Source organism: Vicia villosa, linkage group LG2, assembly GCF_029867415.1.
Source record: "Vicia villosa cultivar HV-30 ecotype Madison, WI linkage group LG2, Vvil1.0, whole genome shotgun sequence".
Lineage (NCBI taxonomy): Eukaryota > Viridiplantae > Streptophyta > Magnoliopsida > Fabales > Fabaceae > Vicia > Vicia villosa.
Genome location: NC_081181.1, coordinates 30390253 through 30407916, shown reverse-complemented (window position 1 = coordinate 30407916; position 17664 = coordinate 30390253). Strand labels below are relative to the sequence as shown.

Genomic DNA, 17664 nt, shown 5'->3' with positions numbered 1-17664 from the left:
ACCAGTTCAAACGTAACAACTGTTATCGCCTTTGTGAAGTTAGCGCTGACCAATTTCTTGCAGAAATTGAAGAGAAGCTGACCAATTTTAATGTTCTTCTATTTGATGCAGTTTTTTTATTATTGCTTCTCTACATACATCTTGGATATGGTTCATCACTTCCTTAGTTTTATTGTTTTTGTTTCTGCTGTATGGCAATGCTTCTTAGTTTTGGAGAGGCTGTTGCCAGAAGCAATAGGTCACCTGAAAAACTGCTTATTCTTCTCGACATGTACGAGATAATGAGAAAGGTGGGGAAGATGCTTTTTTGTGAGCAACTATAATGGAGGAGTTATGGTTGTTGCTGATGGTGTCTCTGGGTAACTTACTTTCTCACTAACTTCAATTTTATAGAATTAATTGTTAGTTTCAGCTTTGCTATTATACATCATATTGAGATATCGTTTTCGGATAATTTGTTTCAACATGTTTTTGTGTTATCCTTGGCTACCATTTTTTTTCTTTCTTCCCATTTTATTTTTATACTTCCCTCTGTTGGAATTAGGTTTGGAACGAGAATGAATATGAAAGAGCCGACGGGAACGAAAAGTTTATTTTTCAGTAAGTTTATTTTTTTTCTTTATGCATTAGTTTCCAATCTCTTTTCTTCTCCCTGTGAATCTTTGGTTTTGAATGGATTTTGTGTGTCTCATGGATTTCAGAGGACTCTTCATTGACTTAGAGAAAACAATTTCAGACAGGTTGAACAAACTTGAAATTTTCATATGGACTCAGATTGATGCTTTTGTGTACTAAATGATTATTTGGATGGAAGAGAACTAAGCACTTGAAACTTGGTAGAAACTGTGATTCTGCATTTCCCTGTCTAATAACAAGCAACTGTTCTAATAATAATATATTTCTTATTGGATGTGAACTTGATCATACGCAGGCTATTATCAAATTGTTGAAATCAAATGCAGCTCAAGGAAGGAAAAATTTTAATCATGAAGTTGAAGTTTTGAGTTATATAAGACATCCTATATAACGATGGTCAGAACCTTTTTGACAGTTGTTATTATGGTAAGAGCTGAAGCGATTCCGTGTTCGACAGCGAGACTGTAATAATTCTTATTGGTTTTACAATTCAAGACTGGTTTGGATCATAAAGTATATTACCACGACTTTTTATACTCTTGCTTTCGTGTTCCTTAACAACTTGATGTTATTGGCTTTATCTAAAAGGCAATTTAAATTATTTCTTGGTTGACAAAGTACAAGTCCAGTGTTTTGAAAAATCATTAGGTGCTGCAGAAGTTATTGATACAAGGTGCTGCAAAAGTTATCCCAAAACATGTAGTTTATTATTTACTTACCTTGAATGCCAATAAAAGAATTTATAAATATCTTAAGTTTTCCTGCAAGTAGCTGAGGAATAAAGACAATTTCACTTGGTTTGTATGAGCTGTTGTGTTCAAGTACAGATTAGCAGGGAAAACAAAACAAAACCTGTTGATTATACACACAGGTTGGACATTTTTGTTTGCGGGAACCATAGTCAGTGATATATTTTCTCATTCATTGTTGAGAAAATGCATTGTTTGATTGGTTATTTTGGTTTCAGCTCATGTGTTTGGAAAGGCAAAGACAAACACAGACTACTTGCCATACAATGGAGATGGATTCAAACTGTTGGTGCCAGCAAAGTGGAATCCAAGCAAAGAGAGAGAGTTCCCTGGTCAGGTTCTTAGATATGAGGATAACTTTGATGCAACAAGCAATGTTTCAGTTTTAGTCCAAACAACTGACAAGAAGTCCATCACTGACTATGGTTCACCTGAAGAGTTCCTATCTAAGGTTTTGAAAAATTCTCAAACTTTTACTTCTTTTCTATGTATACTAAAATTTTGAGAAAAGAGAAGGGCATCCAAGGAGTAGTTGCTTTTTCTAAATAGTTGCTTCTTTTCTATGTATACTAAACTTTTGCAAATTGTAACCACAATTATAACTAACAATGAAAAATTCTTACTTCTAAATAGTTGATTTTCCAAGCTCCCTCTCGGTAAATACTCATAAACCAAAAGCCTATGTTCTTTTTTATATATATTGAAGTCATGTTATCTAAATTTGTTGTGGGAAGTGATTCAGTATTATGATCTTGCTGATGTTGGAATTAAAGCGAGAAATGGTTTTGATGCGCTTCATATTGCCGCTGAACAAGGGGAGTTAGGTATGTCTTTTATGTAGTTTTTTTCTTCAATTGATTGTTCTTTTGTGTTGTGAGGAAAATGAGTCATGACCGAAGTTGATATTTTAAATTACGGTTGTTGTCACTGTCACTTGAAAAAGGAATCATGATCGATGTCAATCTTTGCGGAGAATCACAATCAAAAGCATACATCAAAATATTTGATCTTTCAATCCAAATTGAGTCTGTAGACTTTAAAATTGAGTCTGTGCTTTTGTGACGCGTGTCCATTTTTTAGCTCCTGAAAAGGATATTTAACTGCATTCAGATTTCCAGAAGATAGCGGCATTCAACATTGAATTTTGAGTATGAAGTTGATTAATTATTATGGCATATATTTTGTAGCAACTCTCTTATGTATTTAGTTTTTGTTTTTATTGGTCTAGGTGTCTGGCCCTATCTCTCAATAGAAAGAACTGTATGATCAGGCAGTGTCTCCTATTGTGTATGAAGTGCTTGAAGGCTATAACTGTACAATTTTTGCATATGGACAGACAGGAACAACGAAGACATACACAATGGAAGGAGGTGCAATAAAGAAGGTAATTCATGCAACACTTGCTTCTCTGAGATTATAATTTAAAATTTATGATATTTTCTCATGGCTCTCAGCTAAAAAATTAAAATGCATTCCTTGATGTTCAAAATTACCTTGAGTCAGAAACATATTATCACTACCACCACTAAGACTTGCATGTGGTCGTATTAGCATATTTATCTTCTGTGCAATCACTTACGATGATGAAATATAATGCTTATCCGTCCTATATGTTGCTAGCATTCACATGGTAGAACAATATGGCAACTTATGTTTTTAGCTTTCAGAAAAAGTTGAACTAAGTGACATTTTAGCTAACAAGTAGGTTTGTGTGAAACTCTTCTCAATCCCTGTTGCTTTATAACTTTGTTTATGAATAACAATTGAATGTTGAACCGGTTTTATGAATGACTTACAGAAGCTTTCATTTAAATCTCTGAAGCAATAAAGTTTCATTATATCATTATAATTTTTACAAATAACTTACTGTAATTAATATAACTTTGTTTGCTTGGTAACTGTTTAAAAGAATGTCGTTAACATTCGGTGTTTCTTATGGGGCAGCAGCTAGAACATCTGTAGTGGATTCTGAAAGAGTCACTTTTCAAAAAGAGTCTTTGAAGTTTCTAAATGCAGCTTCCCTAACTGGAAATGAGAACGCATAAGTGATGTTCAGTCTTGGACTCGAAAATGCAATTCAAAGGAATCTAGATGCGGCTTATCAGAATATAATGAAGTACTCAGACATGACAGTTGGAAGCTCTGCAAGAGGTTGGAAGCTGTTAACTCTCATAGTATCTGCACAAAAGAGGTTTAAGGATGCCGAAAATATAGTTGATTTTGCTTTAGACGATGCCACGAGTGTAGTTCAGTTAGAGCTACTAAGACTCAAAGCTGTAGTTCAAATTTCTCAGAAACAACCAAAGCAAGTTATTAAGACCTACAAAATTTGTTAGCAGTAATAGAAGCCAGGAAACAGATTTCACTTCAAGCTAAGAACTTTGAGTTTCATTAAACAAAAATATTGTTGGATGAGGTGTGTCTTATTTACTTTTGAGGAAACATCAATGAGGTGTGTCTTATTTACTTTTGAGGAAACATCAACTTATGTTAAATCTAATATATATATATATATATATATATATATATATATATATATATAATTTTGAATTATTAACAAGAATTTCCATTGAATTTTATATCTTTGCAGGCATGAACGGAATGGAAGCGGGAAGGGGAAGCATGGCAGGATTTAGAAACCATTTATACAGATGTTAATTCCTTTCTTGATGCAAAAGCTTGTGTTGACAAAGCCAAATATCTCAAGTTTTTCCATTGAATTTTATATCTTTAGCTACATCGAAATAAAACCATATTTGAAGGATGTGTAGCAGACTATTTAGGACTGTTACACCATATTAAGTCAACATCCTGGGTTTGGTTATCAGCCAAGGGAGTCTGCAACATTGTTTAACATACCGGTTTACTAATGAGCTACAAAATTGTCTTCCTGAAATCTTGTGGACATTTTGTAAAGCAGGGAATGCCTTGGACTATTCTAAGCAATGCACAAAGGGCCATTTCTTATTTCACTATTTGGTGCTATAATAAATGTAAGGAAAGGCTGGTCTACTGTGTTGGACGTGCTCTGATGGTCACACTATAATTCCAGACAGCTTTGTTTATTAAACTTGACTATTCTATTTCATGTTTCAGAATATTAGTTTTTTTTTAAATAATATAAACCAATTTATTGTCTCTTTTAATAATTAATCATAATTATTATTTATAACTTTAAAAGATGATCTCATTTAGATTTAAATGCATCCTTATTATCTCTTTCAATTTATTAGTATTTTTAAATGCATCCTTTCTTTGGCTTTGGCTGAAGAATATTCAGTATCTCCAGCCTTGTAACAGCTTGGAAATATTGATTTCCACATGATTTTTATCACTGTCATAAATATGCTATTGTGAATGTGATTATATGAATATTGATGCAAAAGATGAATGTGGTTATAAAAGAGATAAGAGAATGTTTATATATATTATGTGAGGATGGTGAAAATTGTAGCTTCTTTTTTTCTAGATTTGTGTTGAAATTTTCTTGTGTTTTTTTTCTTCTTCTTTGATTATTAGTTGTCTATAGGTTCTATATAAAATGGAATTATTCTTCTTTTTTTGATATATATAATATAGAGGAGTGGTTGTTGTTTGCATAGGATGAAAAGACTAAGATTTGAATATGTTTAAATATTTGGAAAACGAGTATTAAGTCTAAGAAGATAGATTAAGAGAAAATGACAGGGATGCCCTTCTCTTTGACTTTGAAGCATTTTGTTGTGGTCATGAATTTGGAAAAAGCAACTACTCCTTGGTTGGCTGCAAATAAGATTGACACTAGTAGGAGTTATCTATGGATTTCATTCGGTAAAAAGAAGAATTTTTTGATGATTTTTGTAGTGAATGGCAGAATTCGTTGTTATGTAAGGAAGGAATGTGACTAATATAGACCAATAAATGTGCATTGGTTTTGGGTGAAACTTCCGATATTCAAATGAACAATGCCTTTGAATACTATTATTTTCTTATACTTGCTAACTGTCATAAAAGATACTTTTATGTTATTCATTTCTATGAGATTGTGTCCAAAGAGTATTTCTTTTGTAAATTTGGTGTTGACATTTTATCTTCTGTGAAGTACTTTGAGCAAGACAACAAAACTATTTATACAACTTTTTTTAGTGTATCTCTTTTTTTTTTAAAACAAGATTATATAGGTAATTGTTTTTTTAACCTGCATATTAATTCTAAATATTTGTGTAATATTTTTAATTATCAATATAATATTTTTATTGTTATTACTATTTTATTAACTATAGAATTTTTTAAGGTGTTCATCAACTTAGGATTTTTTTTCAAATTTATATTTTTCTTTTAAAAATTACATTTTAATAAGAGATGTCGTAAAAGACTATCCTTTAATCTGTTAAGGAAAGATTATTTTGAACCTTTATAACATGTAAAGAAAAGAAGTTGCGATCATGTTATGGCAAATGCTTTTTATTTTATGTAATTGTAATTTAATATATATAAAATGCTTTTCCACCTAATTTTTATTGGAATTAAACACGGCATTTTTTTACAGTTAAATATATTTTTTATTTCGTTGTGAAAAACAAATGCGCGCACAACACCAGTACCCGTGCGGATGCACGGGTATCCCACTAGTTTCTATGGTAATACTAGTCTATTCATTCCCTACAATTTCAAACTTTTAAAAAATTTTACGATAGGACAAAAATAAGTTACTGTAAGTGATTAAAACAAGTGTTCACATGCATCGAAAGATGGAGAAAAGACATATTAAAAAAAGTGACTAATTAATTAATGCAATATAAAGATATAATAACTCCTTCCTTTTATTAAGGTTTACAACAGGTGAGCCCTGCCTGCATAATTAGTGAGTAGATTTTAGCTTATTTTGTCACTTATTACACATTCAAGTTCCAGTCATGTTATCAGTGAGGGAACAGCTTTTTACTGACAAAGTTAAAAGATAAAAAAACAAACAAATGGATTTTGGCCTTTTCCTCGAGGTAGATGTGGTGAGAGAATCGTTTATGATATGCTGTTTCTATATATTCATTTTCATTTAATTTCATTTTTGTTTTATACTGTTTCTATTTTCTAACTAATAATATATCGTTGTGTCCGCACGGATTAAAGTTATTTAATATTGTAAAATATTATTTGTACAAATTAAAAGTCATGTTTATGTACATTTAACTGTTTAAAATCTAATTGATTGTATTTTGTGACACTTCATAAAATTTGAAATAAAAAGATTGAAAAATATATTTATATTTAAAATATTTTATTATTAAAAATAATATTTAGTTGGATTTTTATAATTCATGATGAAAGTAAGAAAATAAGATTACATGAGACTAAATAATTTAATTATGAAATAAAGAGATATGAAACAAATGCATATTTATATTGACATTTACAATAGTTAGGAACACATATATCATTCTCAAATTAGAAGAAAGATTTGTAATCTATAATTTAGTGCTGTAAAAACAGTAAGCAAAATTTTAAAATATGTTTTAACTTCTAATTCATAATCCTTTCGTCACAATTTCCAGGACATTTATTAAAATTTGTACAACTCGGAGAAAAACAACTCTCATAGCATTCTCATCTCTTATAGCTCTATGAAAAATTAATATATCACCTGAAATTGACACTTTTACAATCCATTTTGAGTAAAAAGAAAAAAATTCAACCAATTGACTTAATAGTTCTCTAGTGCACTTGAAGGAAGTTAAACAACACACTTTCGTCTATTTTTTGGCCATGAAGTTTGAGAAAATTAGGGTTTTTAACACTTTAAGTGTTTTGCAGGAACTTTGGGACCATATATCTCTCAAATGATTGACTTTTTGAAGAAATTTTATATGTGACAAAGTTGTTTGTTGGATCAAAATCTACAACTTTCATGTTGGAAGTTTTCTTCAGTTTGTTCTTGAAATTTGAAGTTATTGGCCTTTGAAGTAAGGACAAAAACACTTGAAAACACTTCGAAATTTTTCTAAGTCTTTGAAATTCCAATTTTGACTTTTATTGACTTTTTGATTCCTGATTGATTTTCTTGAATTTCTTTGATCAAATGACTTCAATAATAATATGTTGATGATTTTTATCCTTAAAAGTTCATGGTTGAACAAAATTCCAAAAAGTCAAAGGTGATCTCCAACAGTTGACTTTTTCCAAATGAATTGTGTTCTTGGAGATTTCAAATGAATCAAGATCTCCTCCTCAAATGAATGTTGTGAGTGGATTATAATGAGGCTATGAAGGTACTTGAGCTATGATTTGAATCATGGGTTCTTGTCCTGGTCAAAAGTCAGCTTCCTATGTGAATTAGGTCAAAAAACCCTAATTGTGGACCAGGTGAAATTGATAGTTGTTGAACTTGAATTGAAATGTATCTTCCCTTGGATATTGATTTAATAAATATTTGAGGATGTTTGGGCTCCTTGGATCATGCTTTGAATCTTTTTGAGCCATCTCAAATAAAAGCCCTGATTTCAGTCCTTGATAGGCTCAAAATCCTAATCTGGTGACTTTGATGGATCTGAAGTTAGATGCCTTGAGACTGGAGGTCATGTGGAGATGAATGAAGTATCTTGACCTTTTTTATTGCATTAAAGATCATTTCAACTATTGATTGTCCTTTGCCTAAATCTCCTGACTTGAAACCCTGATTTGAGTACTTGGTGAACAAGTGACTGCTCTAGGTGTTTGTTTTGAGTTTGATGGGGTAGTTGAGATGTGACATCTCAGGGGGTCAAAAATTAGGGTATGAAAAAAGGGCTTAGGGTTAATTCTTTATGCCCTTTGAGCTTCTGAAAGCTCTTATCTCTCCTCCCATGGCCAAAACGGCAACGAGGTTTTCCTCCCTCACTTCTCCGATAACACCTTCGAGTGCCACCTGTAACACCCCAATTCTACCCACGGTATTTAATTCAGTTATCAAAGTATAATAATAAAACAAGAGAATAGGATGTCACATTTACTTCATAGCAGCAAAACTTGCTCAAATTAAAACATTCGAATACATAACACGCAAATGGATGAACCAACATAACTACTCAACTCATGGTCTTTAAACTTCAATTTATTACTGCAGCGGAAATAAAGTCATAATTCTTCCATATTATTCAACTTCATCCAAATCATTAAATAACTTAAACAAAACAAGAGTTTACACGTTTTCTCAAAATACCTCAAGATAATCAATAATCAAATAAAACTATCATAAATACTCAAACGTTCATCCCCCCGGTGTTACGTATCAGAGCATGACACTAACTCAATCGAACCTCAGCTAATCTTCATTCACTGCGGATCACCTGCACCTTACCAGTATAAAGGTAACGACGAAACAAATAAAGGGTGAGATATCAAACCATATAAATAAAGTTATGATAAACCATATATTAGAGTCAAGAGTCATAAAAATCATCACTTCGCGGCATAATTGTTACACTTCAATTCACATAACTACTCCATCCAAAACGGTTTAATTCATAATACACGTCACACAGTACTTCACACGAATTCATAATTCAAGTCACGAAAAATCACATAAGTTCATAAATCAAGTCACGACACATCATATAAAACCATACTCATGCAAATTAAAATACGACTCTAACAAATGCAAATGCATGTGGTAACCAGGGCTTCAGCCCCCATCTCCAATTGCCAGTTATTAGAGGCATTCAAACAAGCATAAGCCTTCGTCACTATTTTCCAATTCAGGTCGTCACAAAAATGCAATCATATGTGACTCGATGAATGCAACATCACAAATATAATCACTACCAAATCGTCACGAGGCATACGCCTATATCACATTTATTACCAATAATTAGAGGTAATTCATCGTCACTTTATTTCCTGCACTTCATAATATTCACTGAAATAGTCACATCGCAACATCGCAATATATCACATCGTTAATGGTCGTAAGCCTACAACTTAGTATCAGTACATCACAGCAAAACAACATCAACAATTCAACAACAACGAATCCATACAAACATCACAATATCTCACAAAGAAAAATAGTGGTTAACGGTATATCCCCGAAACAGTCCTTCCCAAATTATTTTAACTATTATTATTCTTTTATGTCTCTGTTATACAATTAGGCTCCTAGACTGATATGCTCCCAAAAGCTACTACTGATATATCTCTCTATTTCTACTGTTATTTACCTGCACTGATATATTGAATTTTACTGACTTTACTTCCTGAGTCGAGTTTTATCATTACTACTGAATGTCATACAAGTAATTCGTTTACTGTAATCTATAACTCAGCTAATTCATTCCTATTAAATTCATGCTAATTACTGATTCCATTTACTATGGTGTTATTATTGAATTCAATTGAAATGATAAGTACACTAATTATACTATAATATAAGTTACAAGGTACCTACATAATAGAAAGTTTCAAGAAAATTAAATAGCAGTAAACACACAATTACACAAACACAAAGATAAAAATTATAACCCTAAAACCCCACATACGGTTCATCATAATAGAGCAAGAACCCTACCCTTACCTTGGATTGGAGACCGCTCTAAAATTTGTTCCTTAGATTGAAATTTCGGTCGAATCTGAGGTTCCTCGTAGATTCCAACCATATGCCTTATCTGCAATTTTTCCTATCTCCACGTTCCTCTTCAAAACCCTCGTGCCTCTTCTCACTTCCTCTATTAGCACTTCAAGACCTACTGATGCCTCCTTATTATACTAATCAAATAATAATATTATTATTATTTCATAATAATTCTATTACTCTTATTGGGCCTAATATTAGCACCTCCCATAATACTACTTCCACCAACACAATAAATCCAAATAAATAATCTTAGTATTATTTCCTATAATACTCTACACTAAAATCATTCCATCATTGTAAAATAATACTTCTCAAGAAAATATCAATAATTCCAACTCCGATGATTCCAATAATTAAATCAGATTATACCCCAGAAATATTTAATTAATAATAAATTAAATACCCAGGTGTTACAACTCTCCCCCAATATACGCCTCTTCAACGTTAGAAAGCGAGAAAACCATAGATATCTTTAGGTGCTCAGGTAATATTACGCATCCATTATTGTTCAGTTATTCACCCTTCTTCTTCCTCTCTTTTTGTTTTTTTGACCCTTTTACGTGAATCGGAGTCAATTTTGTATGTTGAGCGAGTGTGCCAATCCAGAGTATGAATTGAGAGCAGAGTAAGGGTTTGAGAATACGGTGTATGAATGAGGTTGAGCTCAACCGATTGGAGTTTAGAGGAGAAGCTTCGATGGCCTTTTGGACGTGAGCGTGTGGTGAGGGTTGGGAAAGATGAAGGTGGAGAGAATTAAGGGAGAAGAGATTGGAGAATCTGAATGTGGTGACATTAAGGAGTGGAGAGAAGCGTTGTTGAATTGAAGGTGATGATGAATGGTTCTGAGAATTGGTGTAGCGAGAATTAGTTGAAGTTAGGGGAATTGACTAGAGCCATTTGATTGATGAGGATCTATTATGGAGTGGATAATGAAGGTCAATTAGGTTATGGAAGTTAGTTAGAGGTGAAGAGAGTTTTCAAATTTTGTTATGACTAATTTATGAAGTCAGTTAGTGGTGGGATGGAGGAGATTGAGTCAGTTGAGTTTGTTAATTATGTTATTGCCGTTAGGATGTAACTGTTACAGAGTTAGTTACAGGTTGGTTATAGTTAGTTAAAGGATTGTTTACTGATAGTTCTATTTTGAAGATCTGTTAATTTCATTTATTTGGTTATATCGTTAATTATGCGTGAACTGTTTGACTCTTCTCAACTATCTCCTCTTTCTTTTTTTTATGTTACTCCTCATGAGCTGAAGTTACAGTTCAAGCGATAAGGTTAAGTTCTAAAGTATTCTCCGACGAGGAAAGCACCATTATGCTAGACTTATGGGGGAATCGTGAAGCTGGGTTGCATTGTTGGATTTGGTGAGATGTTGATTAAAGGGGAAGAGGCGAATTTAGACAACTGTTGGTAATTCAATTCTTTATCTTGTCTTGGTTAGTTTAAGAATTGTTCAGGAAAACTGTTAGTGCAAGCGGACGGTAGGTGATTTGCTTCTGTTTTGGTTTGCATGTGATTCTTTATATGTGTGTTGGACTGAAGCAAGGTTTCAAAGTCAAGCGAGAAAGTGGATTGGAGTCATGGCTTGGAGCAGGTCCTTTGAGGTAACACTGAGTGTTTGCTAAACTGTTTGGATGGACGCTATGGCAGATTGAAATTTGAATTATGCGCTTGTAGATGTGTATTTATTATGATATTGTATGGATGTAGGGGTGTGCACGATTGGTTATTTTCAAAAACCAAACCATAACGATTTTAAAACCATTTAAATGGTTTGGATTTATAACCATAACCACATTTTAATCAAAACTAGTTATAAATTTGGCTATGAATATATAACCGGTTTTTAAAAAAAATCCAGTTTTGAAAATTATTTTTTCGAAATTATTTTTTTCCAAAAAATTAATTTATTTTGAAAATTAAAATATTTGGATTTGGAAAATAACCGGATTATAACCGAATCCAAAATAATTTAATCGGTTAATAACCATTTAATTATATCCGGATTATATGAATGGATAACCAAACCATTAATAACTAAACTAGTTAATAGCCATTCTAACGCAGTCGGAAGCCGCCCAAAGGAATGGCAAGCGCTAAACCTTGAATGAAAATAGGGTCGCAAGCGCAAACCCTATAGATAAGCTCTGGAGTCCACCAGGAATAAAGAAAACTTTTGATTCTATTATAATAAAAGAGATGATCCTTATGGCTATACCAAAGGTCTTTAAATACATAAAACAAATAAACCCTATTGGGCCTTATGGGCTTTTAATCCAAAACAAAATTAAATAAAACAAATAAAATAGAAATTGCTTAAATATTAAAACTAAAATTGCTTAAATATTAAAATGCTTTCCGACGTTCGATTTCTTCTTTGATACGCACAATCCTCCTACATCAGTCTCCTTCACTTCTGAAGAACTCGACCCTGAGTTCTCTTCTTGATAAAGAACTTCATCATGCAGCTTGCTATAATTGTAAGTACCAACTGAAAACCTCTCCTTACACCAAAACGCCGTCACATTTTCTCCCACATTGAAAACTTTGATTTCCATGTGTTTATCTCGCATAGGAGGCAAATTGTTTGTCAGCTCATCTGCGGTCAACTCCGTGAAATCCTTTAGGATCCCTAGCAGTTCTTCTGGAATTGTTGTTTCCTCCTTTACAACATTCATCAACCCTTTGATCACCACTGGACAGAAACATTCAGTTTCTTTTACAACCTCATCAAGCTCCTTTTCACTCTGCATCATCATCAAGAATCTAGACTTCTTTCCTTCTGGATTCTTATCAAAGTGTAAAACAGGAGCCATAGCAATTTTATGTGTGCCCCATGTAAACATCATCACGTTATCCCGTCCTCGATAAGTGATATCATTATCAAACTGCCAAGGCCTACCAAGTAAAATATGACAAACATCCATATCAAGAACATCACAAAGTACCTCTTCTATATAATATTTTCCAATGGAGATAGGAACTCTGCAGGTTAGTGATACTCGAACTTGGGAGCCCTTACTTACCCAACCGAGGTTGTACGGCTTCTCATGTGATTTTGTGGACAACTTCAAATAATCTACCAATTTTTTCGACACCAGATTGTCCATGCTGCCACTATCCACAATTAGATTACACACTTTGTTCTTGATAGAATAATGTGTCTTGAACAAATTCTTGCGCTGCCCTTCGTCTTTGGATGCTAGTAACATTCGCTGCAACACAAAATTTACCCTCTCATCAGATTCTTCCACCGCAAACTCAACATTGGCATACTCATCGTTCTTAACTGTAGAATCTTCTCTTTCCTCATCTTCCTCCCTTTCTTCCACAACAGCAGCGACTCTTCTTGTTGGACAAACATTTGATTTGTGGCCTCTTCCGTTACAACGATAACATGTGTCTATAGCGGGTCTAGCATATGGATTATTTGGCCTCTGAATTGGTGCTTTACCATGCTGCACACTGCTAGAGCTGCTAGCCCCCTTATTCCCAAGATTGGAATCCCGGGGTGTTGCATTCTTTTCCTTGTCACCTGCTGATTCATAGTTACTTTGGGGCGAGTACCTTTCACTAGACGAGAAATTTCGAGGGGATTTCTCCATCAATTCTGCCTTCAAAGCCAAACTGGATGCTTCAGCTACGGTCCATACAGTCTGTAAACCCATCTTCTCCTGCAATGATCCCTTTAGGCCACTGATGTATCGAGCCACTTTCTGACTTTCTGATTCTCCCAATTCATTGCGCTCAGAAAACCTCAGGAACTCAGCTGTGTATTCAGTCACGGTTCTCTTGCCCTGAACACACTCAATGTACATCTTATAAAGAATTTATTCATAATCTTCCGGTAAAAACCGCTCCAGCATCAATTGTTTCATTCTTCGCCAAGTTCTGACTAGCCCCTTTCTTTGCCTCTGCCTTTGAACAACAAGTTTATTCCACCAGACAGCTGCAGTACTTTTAAGCCTGATCGCAACCATCTTGACTTGCTTGTTCTCAGCGACACCCATAACGTCGAAGAACCTGTCGACATCGATCTGCCAATCAAGAAACTCCTCCACTCCCATCGTTCCGTAGAACAATGGAATATCAGCCTTCACTCGATAGTCATGGTTGTTCTGTAGATTCCAACGATTATCCTCTTCATCGTGAGGTTCTTCTTCATCAGAACTCGAATCTTCGACACAGTTTCCACCCCATAGAACCCTAATTGGTTCCTCTCTCCTGTCTCTTCGCCGATTCCTATTATTGTTGGCGTTGTTCGCCTGATTTGCTAAATTCGCCATCTGTTCAGTCAAAGCAGTTAGAGCCACGGTAAAAGCCGTGGTAATTCCCTCAAGATCTGCTTTGGTCACCGGTTGATCCGCCATAGTTGTCAAGCTACGAAAAGAACAGGAGAAAACCTGCTCTGATGCCAACTGACGCAGTCGGAAGCCGCCCAAAGGAATAGCAAGCGCTAAACCTTGAATGAAAATAGGGTCGCAAGCGCAAACCCTATAGATAAGCTCTGGAGTCCACCAGGAATAAAGAAAACTTTGGATTCTATTATAATAAAAGAGATGATCCTTATGGCTATGCCAAAGGTCTTTAAATACATAAAACAAATAAACCCTATTGGGCCTTATGGGCTTTTAATCCAAAACAAAATTAAATAAAACAAATAAAATAGAAATTGCTTAAATATTAAAACTAAAATTGCTTAAATATTAAAATGCTTTCCGACGTTCGATTTCTTCTTTGATACGCACAATCCTCCTACATCACATTCAATTATATCCGGATATTTAAAAGTGATTTAGATTTGGTTATGGATTTGGGCATCACAACTAGATATTTTGCACACCTCTAAATGGATGTTAATTTTTCCTGTTTTTTCTGTTTCCAAATATGACCTGTTGCATATACGCGCATTTTGAAATTATAATTGAAAAGTCAACTGCTGGTTTTCTGGTGCGTGTTGTGTACAAGTATGAACTGAACCTTGCCTGAACAAATGTTTGACATTTGTCATGTCTAGAATTTTGAATTCGAGTTGAAGTGCACCGTGGCCAGGGGCGGATGCACTTGAAGCAGATTGGGGGCTCAAGCCCCCACAAGAAAACCAAAATTTTCTTTATATTAATGTTATATTTTGTTCTATTTTGTTTTTTTGCCCCCATCTATTTACTAGCCACATCAAAGTATACTTATTCCACTCACCATACACCTTCATGTTAATTTCATTTTATCTTTATAACTCTTCCTTATTCCAATTTAATTTTTCTATCAAATCAAATCTTAACTTTATTCTCTTTCGAGTCAAAAGAAACTTTATTCTCTTTGACTCTAAGTCATACTTTCCTTCCAACTTTAGTATCAACAACCATTTATTTGATCTCTTCTTCTTGTTATTGCTTCTCTACTATTTAAAATTTAAATTTTTTTATTTAATATTAATTATTTTGTGTCTACTTGTAAATTCACTCAACTATTATTTATTTATTTTTATTATGTATTTTATAAATTTCATAAATTGTATAGTAAAAATATAGACTATTTTTTTAAGCCCCCGCTAAAGAAAAATTCTGGATCCGCCACTGACCGTGGCTGAATTTGTTGGACTGTGGCTGATTTATATGTTGAATTGCTTGAATGGAACTGCTACAATGTGTTAAGACATATTATGGTGATGACATCCATTTGAATTGTGCAGGTTCATGGAAATGTTGGAAGTGGTGATGCATTATGAAGGTTATAGCATGAGACTTTGGTACATGAGCTTGAGGTTATGAGGATTCTAATGATGATGTAGCAGCTCTGGAATCTTGGAAATGTTGTGAGTTATTTCTGTTTGGAGCTGTTTTAGGCTTATTGGAACATCGATGAATCAGACCTGTTTGTGAGCACTGGTTTGTATAAGAATGTGATGAATGGCTCATGTGTTAATTTGGATGTATCTAGATAGTTGGAAATTGATGTTGGGTATCTCATAAGATTGATATTGAATGTGTATTGTTTTATGCAGGTTATGAGCTGATAATGGTCTTGGAGTCAAGGATTGGAAAAGAACAAATGCCAACGATGGAGAAAGCATGCAGAACAAAAGGCTTATTAGTGATGAAGATTAGTTGAAGATGGAAAGCTTAGACACGCGGATTAGTGTTCTTTGTGAAGGGTATGAAAACACTTAAAAGGGGGGGTTGAATAAGGGGTTTTCTTTCACAAATAAAAATTCACACGATATTTTTATCCTGGTTCGTTTTAACTCAAACTACTCCAGTCCACCCGTCAAGGTGATTTCGCCTATCTCAACGAGAACTTAATCCACTATAATCAAACTGATTACAAATGCACAACCAACCAGTGTGACTAACAATACAGTGCACAAGCCAACTGTTAGTGACTAACACCTCTAAGACTAACTAGTCCTAGCTCTCTTGAGAAATCTGACCAAACTGGTCTCTAAAGGAACAATTACAAATAAAAACTTCTAACAATAGTGTTTCAGATTGCTTCTAATAAGCTTTATCACAACTGTGATTTTTCACTAAGTTTAAGTACAATGGATATGAACTCAGTAAAATAACATGGACGAAATATTTTCTTTCAGCGTAAGAGTTCACGTGAGCTTCTCTACTTTCTTTTTCAAATGATCTTCTATTTATAGCCTTTTGAAAATGTTGTCTGTTACTTCCTCGTAAGTTGTTCTGCAATAAATGTTGCGTGTCATCTTGGTTATTTTCTTTGCATGCTTCTTAATATTTGTTCCTCATAAATGCTTCAGCCGTCTTTTAATCATTATATCTCTAACGGTATTTTATCTTGTATCAGAACTTTGCATTTTGTTTTTCCTTTTCTCCACAACTTGTGTCTTGACTTTGTGAATATAACTTCTATCAGAATTTGTCTACAGCGGTTGGTGCATTCAGAAGTCTTCATGCATTATAACTTCTTGAACTTCAGCGTGATTTTTCTTTCTTTGTTTGTTCAACTTTACATAAAGTCTATGTTCTGATGGTACTTGAGTTAGAACTTCTTCTGAAATAAGAAACATATAATTAGAGTACCACATTTACTTATAAAAAATTTATTTAATTGTTATATCAAAACTCTAAGATATGATTAGAACCAAACTATGTTCTAACACTTTTTCGTGTAGTTTTCTTGTGTGATGTAATAGAAATTATATGATGAATGTAACTTGTAATGTACTATCATTTGAAGTTGTAATGGAAACGTTTTTATTTTAATATGATGAGTTGTTGGAAATGGTTTGTAATGATTCTTGGTAGAAGACTTACTTGGTCAATGTTCTGGTCAACGGTCAACTGTTGACCAAAGTCGACTTTTGACCCAAAAAAGTCAACTATAGCACTTTTGTAAAATTTTGTAATGCTCTCAATTGTAATTTTTTTTGTAATTTTGTAAGTACCTTGTAATGAATGGACCTTAATTTGTATATCATGAGTTGTATTGGCCAAGAACTGTTCTCCCTTACAACTCCAAATGATTAACTATGCCGCTATATCCAATACTAGGGATTAAGACCAACCCTTTCAATTGTTTTCTCAATTTCCTAGGGAAATCAAACAGTAACTTGCAATGAGAGAAGAAACTCTGATCAATGCCTTGTGATATAAGTAATCCATCTAATTGAACCAATGTCTCAACCCATAATGAAGTGAGATCCTGAAGTTAATTGGAAATCAAAAG

The 17664-nt window shown here is 33.6% G+C and overlaps 1 long non-coding RNA gene across 1 annotated transcript; it reads left to right on the top strand.

The window, feature by feature from the left end:
* The first annotated feature begins 2121 nt into the window (after nucleotides 1-2121).
* LOC131646056 (uncharacterized) lies at nucleotides 2122-3754 on the top strand. The gene is made up of 3 exons (XR_009297270.1): nucleotides 2122-2209; nucleotides 2614-2769; nucleotides 3333-3754. It is a non-coding gene; the product is annotated as an uncharacterized LOC131646056 (long non-coding RNA).
* The last annotated feature ends 13910 nt before the right edge of the window (nucleotides 3755-17664 follow it).